The 15,874-nt window shown below is 35.3% G+C and overlaps 1 protein-coding gene across 4 annotated transcripts in view; it reads left to right on the forward strand.

Moving 5' to 3' along the window:
- Positions 1-11,391, forward strand: part of LOC149751228 (uncharacterized) — a 37,941-nt gene extending 26,550 nt beyond the window's left edge. For all 4 annotated transcript variants that reach the window (XM_089927432.1, XM_089927433.1, XM_089927434.1 and 1 more), the window contains exon 2: positions 1-11,391. This exon is cut by the window's left edge. The gene's annotated coding sequence lies outside the window, so the exon portion shown is untranslated.
- The last annotated feature ends 4,483 nt before the right edge of the window (positions 11,392-15,874 follow it).

Genomic DNA, 15,874 nt, shown 5'->3' on the forward strand with positions numbered 1-15,874 from the left:
CAAAGCTTGCTTCCTCTGATGAATACTCCCTCTTAAATACTTCTCCAACCTCCAAATAGTCCTTCCTGACCGTTGGATTGAAGAAACTAGCCGTTTATAGCCGTTGGGAGTCCAAAAAGCACTTCTGCACAACTAGCCGTTATGCTTCTGCCCGTGCTTGGGTCGGCTCAACCTGTCCTTGGGTCGACCCAACTTTCACTTGGGTCGACTCAACCATTCCTTGGGTCGACCTTCTCAGAAACATAGAAACTTGCAATTCAGCCTTCCTTCACTTGGGTCGACCCAACCTTTCTTTGGGTCGACTCAAGGTTCAGTTGGGTCGACTCAACTTCTTCTTGGGTCGACCCTAACAGGGTTTCCAGAGAACCTATTCTGTCTTCTTTTCTGTCTTGCCTTTGGGTCGACCCTCTCAGGGTTTGGGTCGACTCAAGCTTGGGTCGACTCAACTATATCTTGGGTCGACCCTCTCAGTAAATCCAGAGAACCATTTTCTGAGTTGTTTTGAGTATCTTGATGTTTGGGTCGACTCATGCTTTCCTTGGGTCGACCCAACTCACTGTTCATCTGTGCCATTTTTGCAGAAGTATGCCAAATGCTTTCTTGATGTGCCGGGGTCGACCCAATCATCCTTTGGGTCGACTCAATCCACACTTTGCTGCATCTCAAGGTTAGATTCATTCAAATAAATAATGAAATGTATCTATATCAATTTATACAAATATACTGAGAGTAATAGACTTATAAATGTAGTATCGATTTAACTTATAACATACTCTAGATAATTGCTTGTTAATCATCAAAATAACACTATCATCCTCAATCTCCCCCTTTTTGATGATTACAAAATAAAGAGTATGAGCCTATTGATACTTATCTTAAATTTAGTTTTTGAAAGGGCTTAACTTGCTGAATTTCAGCTTTTCAAAATATAAGAGTGAAGTCTCCCCCTATATCATTCAAATGTTGCCAATTTGACTTTTTGAATTACTCTCCCTTTCATTTATAATTCATTAAAGATGAAACTCCAAAAATTTGAGATAAAACATGAGTTTCAGGTTATGTATCGAGGTGTATCATTTATCAATGATGTATCGAATATTTCTTCCTTACTCACTTATGTACTGGATCAATTGAGTTAATAGCATTAGCACTTCCATATGGCCTCAATGGCTTTGTAAGCATCAAAATAACACTAGGATCCTCAATCTCCCCCTTTTTGATGATTACAAAACATTGAGTATAAGCAAATTGATATTCATGTGAGAAGTAAGGTTTAATGTATAGAAAATGCTTTTGGTATAATGGTTTCAAATAGTCCAATTTAGAGAATGTATCAATGAACCAAAAGCTCCCCCTATCTTATCCAAGTAGAATGCCTAATGAATTTTAGCTTTGCTTCCCCTTAAAGCAAGAGTTTCAAGCTATGTATCGAGGCAAGAAAAATCTCTATGATTATATGCCAAATTCAGATTTTCTCTTTGTCAAATGTCTCCCCCTTAAGTGTATAATACGTGTCTCCCCCTTAAGTATGCAATATATACCTTTTATATTTTCTCCCCTATTACGGTCTTTGTTTATAGAATTATCTTTCCTATAGAATTTGCTTCTAGTTTCTCTCTTATACTTTCTCCCCCTTTTTGTCATCATCAAAAAGAATGAATAGCAATGGATAGTATTGTTAGGACAATCACAAAGATCATGACTCAAGAGAAACATTGTCTATGCCAAAAGCACTATGTTTTAGAAAAGAAATACAAACTACCACAAAGAACAAATATAAGTCAAAACAAATACAAAGTTTGAGAGATACTTTAAGAACATACTTCATGATAATGCTTTAGAGTTAATCAGCTTTAACATATTCAACATATTTCAATCTAAGCTGATTTATATTCAATTCAAAACATAAAGCATTATGAACATAAAGCACAAGGCAATATTTCATTCAGTGGATGTCAAATTATTGCAAGCATATGAATCACGTAACTCAAGGCAATAATGTCAGGGCAAGATAATGAGTATAGATCAGAGCCAATTAAGGTAGTTTCAAAATTATGATGAGATCACATCAAATTTGATGATTTTAACATTCTTTTAAAGTTCTTTTACCTTTCTTTAAAAAAAGAGTAAATCTGAAACAATTTCAGGGATAATAGATATCATCAAAATCAAGGATGAAAAGTTTGGCTTTAAGAATGAGACGTTTAGGATGTGAGCCAGAAATGATCTCTAAATGTAGATTCCAAAGATAGTTTTCAAATCAAGTGTAGATGGAATCTTTTTCAAGTTATTTCAAGGAGTATCAAGAATAATATTCAAAGAAAGCACGAATGAAAATCTAACACCCCTTTTTTTTAATATATTAAGTATATAGCAATGTGAGAGCAATCTAATTAATTTTCAGAGTATAGTATAAGAGCAGATAAAGATCAAAACTTATATACTCGAAAAATATAAGATTATGTTGAATCCTTAATTCTTAATGACTTCAAGGTTCTTTCATGATATAAAAGTATTGAGGCATAGATACCAAAATATGAATTTATGCAATTTAGGATACATAAAATTCAGGACTTTGAAAGTTCTTTTAAAGCTCTCTTAAAGACTTTCTTTTACTCCTTTAAAGATCATAGCATCAAAATCAATTAAAATAAATTGGCTCAGGATTGAAACACTAAAGTGCAAGCCAATAAGAGCTCATTTGTAGATTCCAAAGTAAATTTCCAATACTAAGACAAATGGAATCCTTTTCACTTAGTTTTCAAACAAGTGATTTACCAATTAAGTACAGATGAAAATCCAACTTTCAAAAGATATTCAATGAAGCACAAAGTCTAATACCAAAATATGCTTAAATTGATATCAGTTTGAAACCAATTTGACATTAAAAGCATGCTAAAAGTCCTTTGCCAAATTTACATAGAGTAATCATTAATATGAATTTACACGATTAAGTTCTATATGATCTCTTCCTCTAAAATTTTATTTCTCCTCCTCAATTAATTATCCCATTTGAGAGTTTAGAGTTCGAAGATAATTTTCAATAAAGAGATTGAGTATTTAAAGCTCTCCCTCAAAAGATGCATTTTCTTTCAAACTTTCTTTTCTTCTATGATATCAAGAATGTAGAGTGATCCAGAATTATTCAAAATTTATAGCAATCACTCTTTTTAATCTTTTAAGAACAAGTTATGCTTCCTCTTAATCTTTGAGAAAATGTACTGAAATATTAATCAGAAAATGATTCATTTGAAGCTCAAATTCTTTCAAAAGCATTTACATTTTCTTTCTTTTAAGAATCATTTGAGTGAGCTGAAATATTTCTAGACTTAAGATCATTCACTCTTTTAATAATATATATATACATATATATTTTGATGGAAGTCTTTAATAATGTAGGAAGAAAAAAAAAACATATAGATGATCATTGAAGTATATATATTTATAGAACTCAATTTCTTAATCAAAGTTTTTCAGCAATGTATATATGAAGCACAATAAATCTTTTCAATATCAAAATAAAATCATATATTTAAAAATATTTGTTTGCAATCAAGATCATCGAAAGACACATATTTAGACCAATATTAGTACACTTTGAAGATAAGAAATGATATGTTTCAGATGCGTATCGGAGCAAACAACCAAGGTATCAAAATTAATTCTATTTTTCTTAAGCTGTAGTTTTTATCTAAGAATCATAGTAAATTATTTTCCAGCATGATGCAATCATTTAAGCATATAATGAAAGTTACAAAAATACAACGATAGAAGCATTTTTAAATTAAGTTTAAGCTTTTATATAAAATCAGATTCTGAATTTCATAAAAATTTTCAAGGAGGCTTTCAGGATTATAATTTGAGATATGCATCTTCTACATTGTAGCTCATCTTAAATTATTAAGATTGAAAACACATATTTCAAGAATATTAGAGCACATCCAGAATCTTTGTAATTCATATTGAATTTTGGTACAAATTGGAGGACATTATGTACTAATGTTAGGCAAGATAAAAGATAAATCAGAATCAATTCATTTTGCCTAATTTGCAAATTCAAATTATTCTTTTCTTTTATTTTTCAAAATATATTCATTAAAACAAAATGATGTTGTTGTTGATAATAACATGTTTCAATCAAATTTTATAGGCATGAAGCATTACAAGTTATATTTAGGAAAGATCTTTGTTATTTGAATATTAAAAATACATAATTCATAACATCATGTCACATGCAAAACATAATATGCATTAAGTCATAACATCATGTATTAAAACATTAAGAGCAAGCATGTCAAGGATCAAAATTTATTCTTTTCAAATAAACTCTCCCTATTTATATATAATTCTACACTGATTTTATCCTTAAGGCGTGTTTTCAAGAGATCGAAACTTCATTTAGCTTTTCACAAGTTTTTTTTTTATATATATATACTTTCATTTATCTTGTCATTCATTTTCTCATTTTTGAATTTCTTCCTTTAACCACTTAGTGAACATTCTAATCTTCATTTCTTTCGGTTTTACTTTTCTATGCTCTATACTCTATTTGCTCCCTATCCGGTGGAGTTGGAAGGGGCACGAGGTACTACCACTAGCCTCTCTCTTGTGCCGTCCCTAATATGACCTACACCGAATAGTTGGGTCAAATAGTGTCGGGTACTACCACTAGCCTCCCCATTGACACCATCCCTATGATGAGCAATATAGAAGGGTTAAAATGTTCACTTCAAACTTTTTCTGTAATTAATTACGGATTTTATCTCTTCCAAAGGAATGTTCATATTAGTCTCACAAATGTGCCAAATATATTATGCTTGTTTTGCTTTTCCTAAAGATTGGAGTATTTGCCTTTACTTAGATTTTACTTCTCTTCAATAATTGTTCATTTTCTTTTCTTTATCTCTCCCTCTTTTTGTTATTCTCAAGTAATTTACATGAAAGAGCAGAATAAAGAATTAATCTAATATGCTGCATATAAATGTATATCATGCAAACAGCATTTTCATTATGCCCAATGATTCATAGCTTATCACAAGTTATTTTGAATTAGAGATTTGAGGCATAAACTTGTGTATTTCATGATTATGCATTATATAGGAAAAAGTAAACTTCAATTTAATCACACCATGAAACAATTATCACTAGCATGAGAATGAAGCATGATATGAAGATGATCAGCAATTAAAGGTTTAATCATGCTACCATATAATTTCAGACTATTGATTTTGCTCAACTAACTCACAAGAGAAGAGTTTAGATTACCAGTGCATTTAGCATTCTTTTTTTGTTTCCAAGGGAATGTTTATTGTATCTTTCATCGAGGTGTCCTTCAAGTTGAAATTTCTTGCTCATAAATCCTGTATCATTAGCAAAATCTTTTTCCTTTCTTGAAGGCAATTCATTAGGTTCTCTAGGATACAAAAACATTCATACAACATATTTCTTAACTAGATGACTCAACATGAGACATGACAATAATTGAATTTGAGTCACTTTACTCAAGAGATTGTCTAAATATAAGCAAGCACATGTCACTTGAACTAAAGAGATAGTTTCATTAACCAAGATGGTTCAAGAACAAGCATGTGAGGCAATAGGAAGATTTATCAAGGTCAAATCAATTTTTTGTTTTCAGAATCAATTTAGCTTAGATTCTATTTGCTTAAGATAATTATCAATAAGACGTGCTAGCTAAGTTTTAATCAAATTATCTTAAACAGTTGTTTCTTTCAAAATTCAGATTGTTACATAGAATCAAAATGATAAACTATATTCTCAATAAAGGATCTAGTTTTAATAAGAATAGTTTGAATTGATATTTCTACAACTAGTATCTTTTCATTGAATATTCTATATGCATTGCTTGGAGAGTAATATCCAAAGAAACACTGTTTTATCAGATTTGGCATATCTTTCATTGTTGAGAGCATAACATGTACAATTGAAAAACATGAAAGTGTGCAACATTTGATTTTCCTTTTTTTTTTGAGTTCACAAGGGGTTTTCTTCAAACATAGATCTAATAGAAACCTTATAATATGACAAGCTGTGATGATAGCATTAATTATACTATCACAAAGCATTGTTATTACACAAATTTTCCAAGGGTTCTATTTTTATGTTTTTATAACCCTATATGCAATGGTGTTCTTGGTGCAAGCACAATTGTATTCAATACTATTTTCTGTACAAAACTTATTAACAAATTGATTTTCAAAGCTGTGTCATGAATTTTCACAGTTTGCAAACCTTTTTCATTTGAAACCTTTTGTAAGTTTGTGCCAAAGCAGAAAATATTTCAATTTAAGTGCCAAAAACCAATATTAGCTTTGAGAAATCATCCATAATTACAAAATTAGAGAGCTTATCTCCTAGGTTCACAATCCTAGAGATCTAAATAAGTTCTTATGGAGAATTTTCAAAGGCTAAAAGGTGGAAACAATGTTTTCAGATTTAGAAATGATTCTAGTTTATTTTTTCTAGATGACATACATAGCAAACTTTGACCTTGCAAAAATTAATCTAAGTGAACCAATGACAAGGTCTTTTGAGATTAAGTCCATACTAGTATGAGTTGATTTTATATGCCAAAACTAGACTCTTTAATCTTGGTATTCTTAATGCATATATTTAAAAAATATACCAAGTAGACATTCTTATGTTTATGATCAATAGAAGATAATGCCATGGATAAGAACTCTCAATCAAGCATATAGAGAATTTAAAGAGTTATTCTAAGAGTATTGATTAAGCAAATTATCCATCAATAACTGAAGCATAATATAGAAAGATGGAGTGATTTGGATATATTTTCTTTTCATGCCAAAAGTATCACTTATATCACAGAAATGATTAATACTAGCTACAATTTCAATATAAGAGGATGCAAGGATTACTAATTTCATTATTTCTTCCATTTTAGTCACTCTTCTTAATTACATTTTAAGTTTCATTCTTTAACATGTGTCTAGAGAACCCATTATCTAAATTAACATCTTTTGTTGGAGCCTTGAGTGCTAGACACACCTACAGAAAATATTTAGATTTTCAATTTAAGAACCCAAGCTCTTTTGGGTCCTTGTAGGTTAGCTATTATTGTTCCTTTTGGAACCCATATTTTCTTAATAGCTATTTTGTCCATAGGCTTGCAGATTTTAGGATTACAAGGAGTGTATTTCTGCATCCTCTTGTTAAATTTAACATCAGTAGTAGATAAACTTACAATTTTCTGTTTTTGCCTATTAGGTTCATCAGAAAAATTAGAATCTGTTTTAGAATAGATAGTGGAGGATTTAACACATATGTTATTAAGAAATTTTTGTGTGTACCAAGATTGATATCCTAATCCAGCCTTTTCAAATTCAGCTCTTTGATTATTTATCATTAAGTTCAGCTTTTCAGAGCTGATAGTAAATTTTTCAACTATAGGCTTAAATTTGTTAACTTCTTTAGTTAACCTTTCATTATCTTCTGAAAGCAATTTATTATTTTTCTGAATTATATCATAGCTTTCAGCAAGAGATAGATTTTTCTGATTTAGCTTTTTATTCTTTAAACTAAGCTTCTTATATTCTAAGTATAGATCAGAAAAAGCATCATGAAGTTCATCAAATGTAAAATCAGATTGAGTTTCAGCATGTACTTTATCTTGGAATGAGAAATCACTTTGTGTTCCAATACATACCTTATCTTCATGTGCCATAAAGCAAGGATTTTTAATTTCAGTTTGCTGCTCTTCTTCTTCAGAGCTAGTTGCAGATTCACTAAAAATGTTAGTGCATTCATATTTACCTTCAAGCATATTCCAGATTTCCTTAGCAGTTATGCAAAAAGATATGCTATTAAGTTCACTATCATCTAATGCACAATATAGAATATTCATGGCTTTTGCATTTTGCTGAGCCATTTTCTTATCATGATTAGTGTTTGTGTGTAGCCCGTTGACTATGATACTCCATAAATCATAGTCATGTGCTTGAATGAAAATGCGCATGCGTGCTTTCCAATGTGTGTAGTTTATGCCATTAAATAGTGGAGGTCGATCAATTAACTGTCCCTCTCCTAGAAAACTGTCTATTTGAGTTGTCATGATCTTTGGCTCTTTGACGGTTAGGTCAAGATCAAAAAGGCAAGGAATTATAGAGCACCTGCTCTGATACCACTTGTTGCCCAAGGTGACAACCCAAGAGGGGGGGGTGAATTGGGTTTTTCTAAATTTTTGGTGCTTTAAATGTTTTCTTAAATTACTTGAATGAATTAAACTAGAGTAAAGATGAAAGATAATGCAAGAATAAGCATAAGAACAAGCACAACACAAACACAGCGATATATAGTGGTTCGGTGCACCCCAAGGCACCTACGTCCACTCCCCAAGCGTCCCCTTGGGAATTTTACTATAACCCCTCGGATTACAGTAGGATTGTTTTCCGGGCTCACAATCCAAAACCTTTACAATTTGGTTTTTCGGGATCACCAAAAACCTATGTTGGTTTTACGGGCTCACCAACGAACCTTCACAATTGGTTTTACGGGTTCACCAACAATCTACGTTGGTTTTACAGGCTTACCAACAATCTACGTTGGTTTTACGGGCTTACCAACAACCTACGTTGGTTTTACGGGTTTACCAACAACCTACGTTGGTTTTACGGGCTTACCAACAACCTACGTTGGTTTTACGGGCTTACCAACAACCTACACCGTTGGTTTTACGGGCTTACCAACAAACCTTACAATAAGAATAGATAAGTAAAGAATGAAAGCTCCTAAATGAGCAAATAAAATAATTATGAGCAACAAAGAAGAGTTTAGAATATAGTTATCCCTTTAATAAGGCTCTTCTCTTCTTTGTCAAGATTGTTTCACTCTTCAAGGGTTGGTGGAGCTCTTAATGTCTCTTGGAATCTGCTCAACCACTTTCTTTTGGCTCTTGGAATGAAGCAATTGAATGAAGCTTGCCTTGCTAGGGTTTTCTCTTGAATGCACTTGATGTATTTTCCAAAGCTTGCTTTCTCTGATGAATACTCCCTCTTAAATACTTCTCCAACCTCCAAATAGTCCTTCCTGACCGTTGGATTGAAGAAACTAGCCGTTTATAGCCGTTGGGAGTCCAAAAAGCACTTCTGCACAACTAGTCATTATGCTTCTGCCCGTGCTTGGGTCGGCTCAACCTGTCCTTGGGTCGACCCAACTTTCACTTGGGTCGACTCAACCATTCCTTGGGTCGACCCTCTCAGAAACACAGAAACTTGCAATTCAGCCTTCCTTCACTTGGGTCGACCCAACCTTTCTTTGGGTCGACTCAAGGTTCAGTTGGGTCGACTCAACTTCTTCTTGGGTCGACCCTAACAGGGTTTCCAGAGAACCTATTCTGTCTTCTTTTCTGTCTTGCCTTTGGGTCGACCCTCTCAGGGTTTGGGTCGACTCAAGCTTGGGTCGACTCAACTATATCTTGGGTCGACCCTCTCAGTAAATCCAGAGAACCATTTTCTGAGTTGTTTTGAGTATCTTGATGTTTGGGTCGACTCATGCTTTCCTTGGGTCGACCCAACTCACTGTTCATCTGTGCCATTTTTGCAGAAGTGTGCCAAATGCTTTCTTGATGTGCCGGGGTCGACCCAATCATCCTTTGGGTCGACTCAATCCACACTTTGCTGCATCTCAAGGTTAGATTCATTCAAATAAACAATGAAATGTATCTATATCAATTTATACAAATATACTGAGAGTAATAGACTTATAAATGTAGTATCGATTTAACTTATAACATACTCTAGATAATTGCTTGTTAATCATCAAAATAACACTATCATCCTCAATCTCCCCCTTTTTGATGATTACAAAATAAAGAGTATGAGCCTATTGATACTTATCTTAAATTTAGTTTTTGAAAGGGCTTAACTTGCTGAATTTCAGCTTTTCAAAATATAAGAGTGAAGTCTCCCCCTATATCATTCAAATGTTGCCAATTTGACTTTTTGAATTACTCTCCCTTTCATTTATAATTCATTAAAGATGAAACTCCAAAAATTTGAGATAAAACATGAGTTTCAGGTTATGTATCGAGGTGTATCATTTATCAATGATGTATCGAATATTTCTTCCTTACTCACTTATGTACTGGATCAATTGAGTTAATAGCATTAGCACTTCCATATGGCCTCAATGGCTTTGTAAGCATCAAAATAACACTAGGATCCTCATCCATGAATATGGTTTGACCATGATCAAGGATCTTGAGGAGCTTGAGAAGCTTAGCATGACCATGCACAAGGATTTGCAAATGGATTTGATCCTACAATCGTTGCCATCTTCATATGGACAGTTTATTGTAAACAACCATATGAATAAAATTGAATGCACCAAACTTGAATTGTTGAATATGTTGGTGACAACTGAGAGAGCCTTGAAAGATTCAAGGGGCACAGTTCTCGCTGCTGAGCTAGCTTCTACTTCCAAAAGAAAGTCTACTGGGAAGAAGAAGAAGCCTGCGAAGAAGCAGAAGACCAAAAAAAAAGCCGAAGAAGGAAGTTTCTAAGAAGAAGGCCGAATCCAAAGGAAAATGTTTCCATTGCAATGAAGACGACCATTGGAAGAGGAACTGTCCTATCTACATGGAAAATATAAAGAGCAAGAAGGGTGACACGCCTTCTGAAGGTATGTCTAATATGCTCATTATTGAAACTAATCTAACGGTTTCTTCTATTTCCAGTTGGGTTATAGACTCTGGTTCTAGTGTTCACTTGTGCACTACCATGCAGGGTCTAAAGGAAAGTAGAAGGCTTACGGAAGGTGCGGTAACCCTAAGGGTTGGCAATGGAGCAAGAGTTGCTGCTGTTGCTGCGGGCACATTCTCTTTGCATTTACCGTCAGGATTTAGTTTGATACTTAGAGATTATTATTTTGTACCTAGTGCTAGCAGCAATCTGATTTCTGTATCTTGTCTAGCATAGGAACATTATGAATTCAATTTCAATAAAGACTATGTTTCTATTTATTTGTGAAATAAACTGTTTGGACGTGGTTTTATGATTGACGGTCTCTATCACTTACATATGGATGTATCTGTGAACGTATCTGAGCATACAGTGAGTACCATAGGATCAAAAAGATCTGGAGATGAGATAAATCAAAAGTATTTATGCACCTCAGACTTGGTCATATAGGAGAAGATAGAATTAACAAATTGGAGAAACATGGGCTTTTGAGTTCATTGACTTCTGAGTCATATCCGATTTGTGAATCCTGCCTTCAAGAAAAAAATAGCCAAATTACCCTTTGTAGGACATGGGGAGAGGTCCACTGAAATACTTGCCCTAGTATACACTGATGTGTGTGGCCCATTCGATATACAGGCTAGGGATCAATTTTTCTACTTTATTACTTTTACTGATGATTTCTCACGGTATGGTTATGTCTATCTTATGAGATATAAATCTGAAGCATTTGAAAGGTTCAAAGAATTCAGATTTGAAGTAGAAAAACAGACAGAAAAACTCATTAAGATTCTTCGATCAGATCGAGGAGGAGAATACCTTAGTGGAGAGTTTTGCGATTATCTCAAACAAAATGGTATAGTTTCATAATGGACACCTTCTGGAACACCTCAACTCAACGGAGTGTCAGAAAGGAGGAATCAGATCCTATTGAATATGGTCAGATCCATGATGAGCTTCACTGACTTACCCTTATTCTTGTGGGGAGATGCCCTACTTACAGCTATCTATATATTGAATAGAGTTTCCTCTAAATCCGTTCCTACCACATCGTATGAGATATGACATGGTAAGAAACCAAGTCTTGGTTATCTCAAGATTTGAGGATGTCCAGCCCAAGTCAAGCGACAACAGGCAGACAAGTTAGAGTCTAGGACAATTGGTGCTCGTTTCATTGGATATCCTAAAGAGTCGTTAGGATACAATTTTTACATCCCAGAAGATCACAAAGTGTTTGTAAGCCGACATGCCATCTTCTTGGGAAAACAGTTTATCCTTGATAGAGGCAGTGGGAGAAAAATTGAGCTCGAAGAGAAAGTCTCTGAAGAGCAACGAGCAATTGAGCCTAGTGAACCTATTCACATTGAGCCAATACATGAAGAACCTCGTCCACTTCATAGATCCAGTAGGATCTCCCATCCTCCTGAAAGATACTTAGGTATGCTTACAGAGAAAATAGAGGAAGAGTTCCTCATGGGAGAAAGAGATCCAAGTAATAATCCCAAGACCTACAACGAAGCGATGTTAGACATCGACTCCGAAAAATGGATTGATACGATGAAGTCAGAAATAGACTCCATGCATTCCAACCAAGTATGGACCTTAGTAGATCCGCCTGAAGGTCTAGTACCTATTGGGTGTAAATGGATCTACAAAAGAAAAATGGGTTCGGATGGCAAGGTAGAGACCTATAAGGCAAGGTTGGTGGCAAAAAGTTATAGTCAGCGCGAAGGCATTGACTATCAAGGTACCTTTTCACCGGTAGCTATGCTGAAGTCCATTCGAACGTTGCTTGCCATTGCAGCTTATCATGATTATGAGATATGGCAGATGGATGTGAAAACTGCTTTTCTTAATGAATATCTTGAGGAAGATATCTATATGGAACAGCCTCAGGGTTTCACTTCCACTGATGATGATCACAAGGTTTGCAAGCTGCAAAGATCCATTTATGGACTAAAGCAAGCATCTCGGAGTTGGAACACTCGTTTCGATGATGTGATCAAATCGTTTGATTTCATCAAGAACGAAGAGGAACCATGTGTGTACAAAATGGTCAGTGGGAGGGCTACAGTATTTCTCGTATTGTACGTGGATGATATACTCCTAATTGGGAATGATATTCCCATGCTCACATCGGTCAAGTTATGGCTGTCTAAGTAGTTCTCCATGAAAGATCTAGGTGAAGCATCTTATATTTTGGGGATTAAGGTCTATAGAGATAGATCTAAGAGGATGCTTGGCCTATCACAGAAAATGTACATAGAGGAAGTGCTGAAGAGGTTCAGTATGGAAAATTTTAAGAGAAGATTGTTATCCCTAAGGCATGGGATAGATCTCTCCAAAAAGATGTGCCCCAAAACATTTGAAGAGATTCAGCGCATGAGTAGGATCCCTTATGCATCGGCAATAGGGAGCCTCATGTATGCCATGCTATATATTCGACCTGATATAGTACATGTTGTGAGTATCACAAGCAGATATCAGTCAAATCCAGGCGAGGAGCACTGGATAGCTGTGAAAAATATCCTTAAGTACTTGAGAAGGACTAAGGATCTGTTTTTGGTCTTTGGGGAAGGCACAGAGTTAAAGGTAGAAGGATATACTGATTCAGACTTCATGACTAACCCTGATGATAGAAAGTCTACATCAGGATATGTATTCTTATGCAATGGAGGATCGGTAAATTGGAAGAGTTCCAAGCAACCGATTATTGTAGATTCTACCATGGAAGCAGAGTACATTGCTGCATCGAATGCTGCGAAGGAAGCATTCTGGTACAAGAAGTTTGTCGAAGAGCTAGGAGTCATGTCATCAGATGCCATAACCCTTTTCTGCGACAACAACGGCGCCATAGCACTGGCTAAGGAGCCGAGGTCTCACCAGAAGTCCAAGCACATAGAGCGGCGATTTCATCTAATTCGCGACTACCTCAAAAAGAAATATATAAAGGTGCAGAGAGTAGACTCCACTGATAACGTGGTGGACCCATTCACTAAGCAGCTGAGTCAGAAGAAATTAGAAGTCCATCTTGAAAAAAATGGGACTTAAATATATGTCTAATTGGCTTTAGTGCAAGTGGGAGATTGTTAGAAGTATGCCCTAGAAGCCAACGTGGTTGACGCATATTTGTAATCTGGGGTATAAATTTATAATTTGACACATCTTAATAAATAAGATTGGGCAATTTATTTTTCATTCATGTTTGTATGTGTCCATGAATCGTCCAAAAAATTAATAGATAATGACACATAATTTCAAGGAGTTGAGAATTTGAGGCATGTGTCATTAGGGATTAATTTCTAAATGCTCCTGATCGATGGATCCATCACGAGGGACGGTGATCGATCCGCTGAGATTAGTGCACAGATCACTTAGTCAGATGGACGAGTCTCGAGTCCACGGTTTAGAGACACTGAAGCGATTATTCAAGTACTTGTTAGAGAACAAGATACTGAGCGTGACCAAAGATAGTAGTCATATGGATGCCTATCCACTCGTCAGTGACTACTTATACTGCAGTTGTATGACTGATCCTTTGACCTGTGATGCCTCAGCTATTCACTGTGAGGTTGCTGTAGTTTGACGAGCATGTGAATTTGGGCTCTAGTCATTCGGATCCTGGTAGTGCGAATTGGCTGCAGCAAGTTCATTTTGGAATAGGGTTGCATCTAGATGGGATCTAACGATCCTGATAGATTAGGAGTGATCCTATGTGATTTATGAGATTGAGTTCGATAAATTTCTGGCTAGGTATTTTGGAAAAAGAGTTTTCCATATCTCGAACTGGAAGTCGTATAAATTTGATATATGACAGGCGATGGGGTTTGACGAGATATCCACAACCTCCGTCACGTCGGAATCCATGATAGAGGGACTGTATCATACGCTAACTACACCAAGAGGTTCAGATATTCCATTCTGCTGGGTTGCCACCACATACTGCTAGGTGTCACTAGTGGATTGTAAGACTCGAAGGCATTCACTTGGTGATCAGTGAACTCTAAGAGTAGAACTGAAATCGTTTCAGTCCACTGAAAGGAGTTTCAGTGATATTGAGATGGAGATATCAATATTTCTCACTACCAGTCAGAATAGAACCTACGGGGTCACACACATAGAGGATTTAATTAGTCAGACTATCATAATTGTGATTTGGAATCATAATAGAAATCAATCATCAATATGATTGGTGATTGAATTAACCCACTAAGTATTAGTGAGTTAATGGAAGAAGAATTAAGTGGAATTGATTGCAATTGGATTGCAATTGGGCTGATTTAATGAGCCAAATCAAATTGGGTTCGATCCAAATTGATTTGGGTTCATGATTGGGTCAATTTGATTAAACTAAGGTTTGTGCGGATTTTAAATACCACATGTCGTTGTAGGATGAATATGACTTAAGTCATGTTCACACTATGCGGACGTTAAAGTCCACATGGCGTCGTAGGATGCATGCTCCCAAATCAATTAATTCTCCTAATGAGATTAGAAATCCTAATATGATTAGGAAATTAATCAATTGATTAAATAGACACATGTCATGCATCTATGAGCACAAGGATTGGACACTTGGCATTAATCCAAGGATGGGTTATAGTCCCATACTCCTAATAAGAATAGGAGGAGCCCTAAACCCAATCTATAAAAGGATAGCAAGGGAGAAGTTATGAATTAATTCTCTCCTCTTCCTCTCCATGCCTCCTCTTCTTTCTTCCTCCTTCTCCACGGCAGCAAGGGGTCTTCATCCTCCTCTTCTTCCATGGTAGCAAGGCAAGGAAGATCCACGTGCAAGGTTCCTCCTTCCTCTTCTCCATCGCGAGCGGGGTTGAAGAAGAAAGGGTTCTTCTTTAAGGAGGTATGTTGCAAATTTTTATCTTCTAATCTATATGATAGTCATGAGAGGTCTTTGCAAGGAGCTAGCACTCCGGTAAGACCCTATCTTAGATGATTAGATCTTGTGGATATCTGTAGAGGCCGGACAATTGTGTGGCTCAAACAAGAACCTAGATAGATCATCAGGCTGCGGTGTTCTTCACCTGCAGAATTTTTGAAGATGAGATCTTCAAATTAATTTTTTCTGATTTTAGTTTCAGTTTTATGAATCTTAATCAAGCTTCCTCAGATCCTAATCTCTCCTCCCTAATGAATTC

This window comes from Phoenix dactylifera, chromosome 15, assembly GCF_051530095.1.
Source record: "Phoenix dactylifera cultivar Ajwa chromosome 15, Ajwa_hap1_PhDact_Kaust_v1.1, whole genome shotgun sequence".
Lineage (NCBI taxonomy): Eukaryota > Viridiplantae > Streptophyta > Magnoliopsida > Arecales > Arecaceae > Phoenix > Phoenix dactylifera.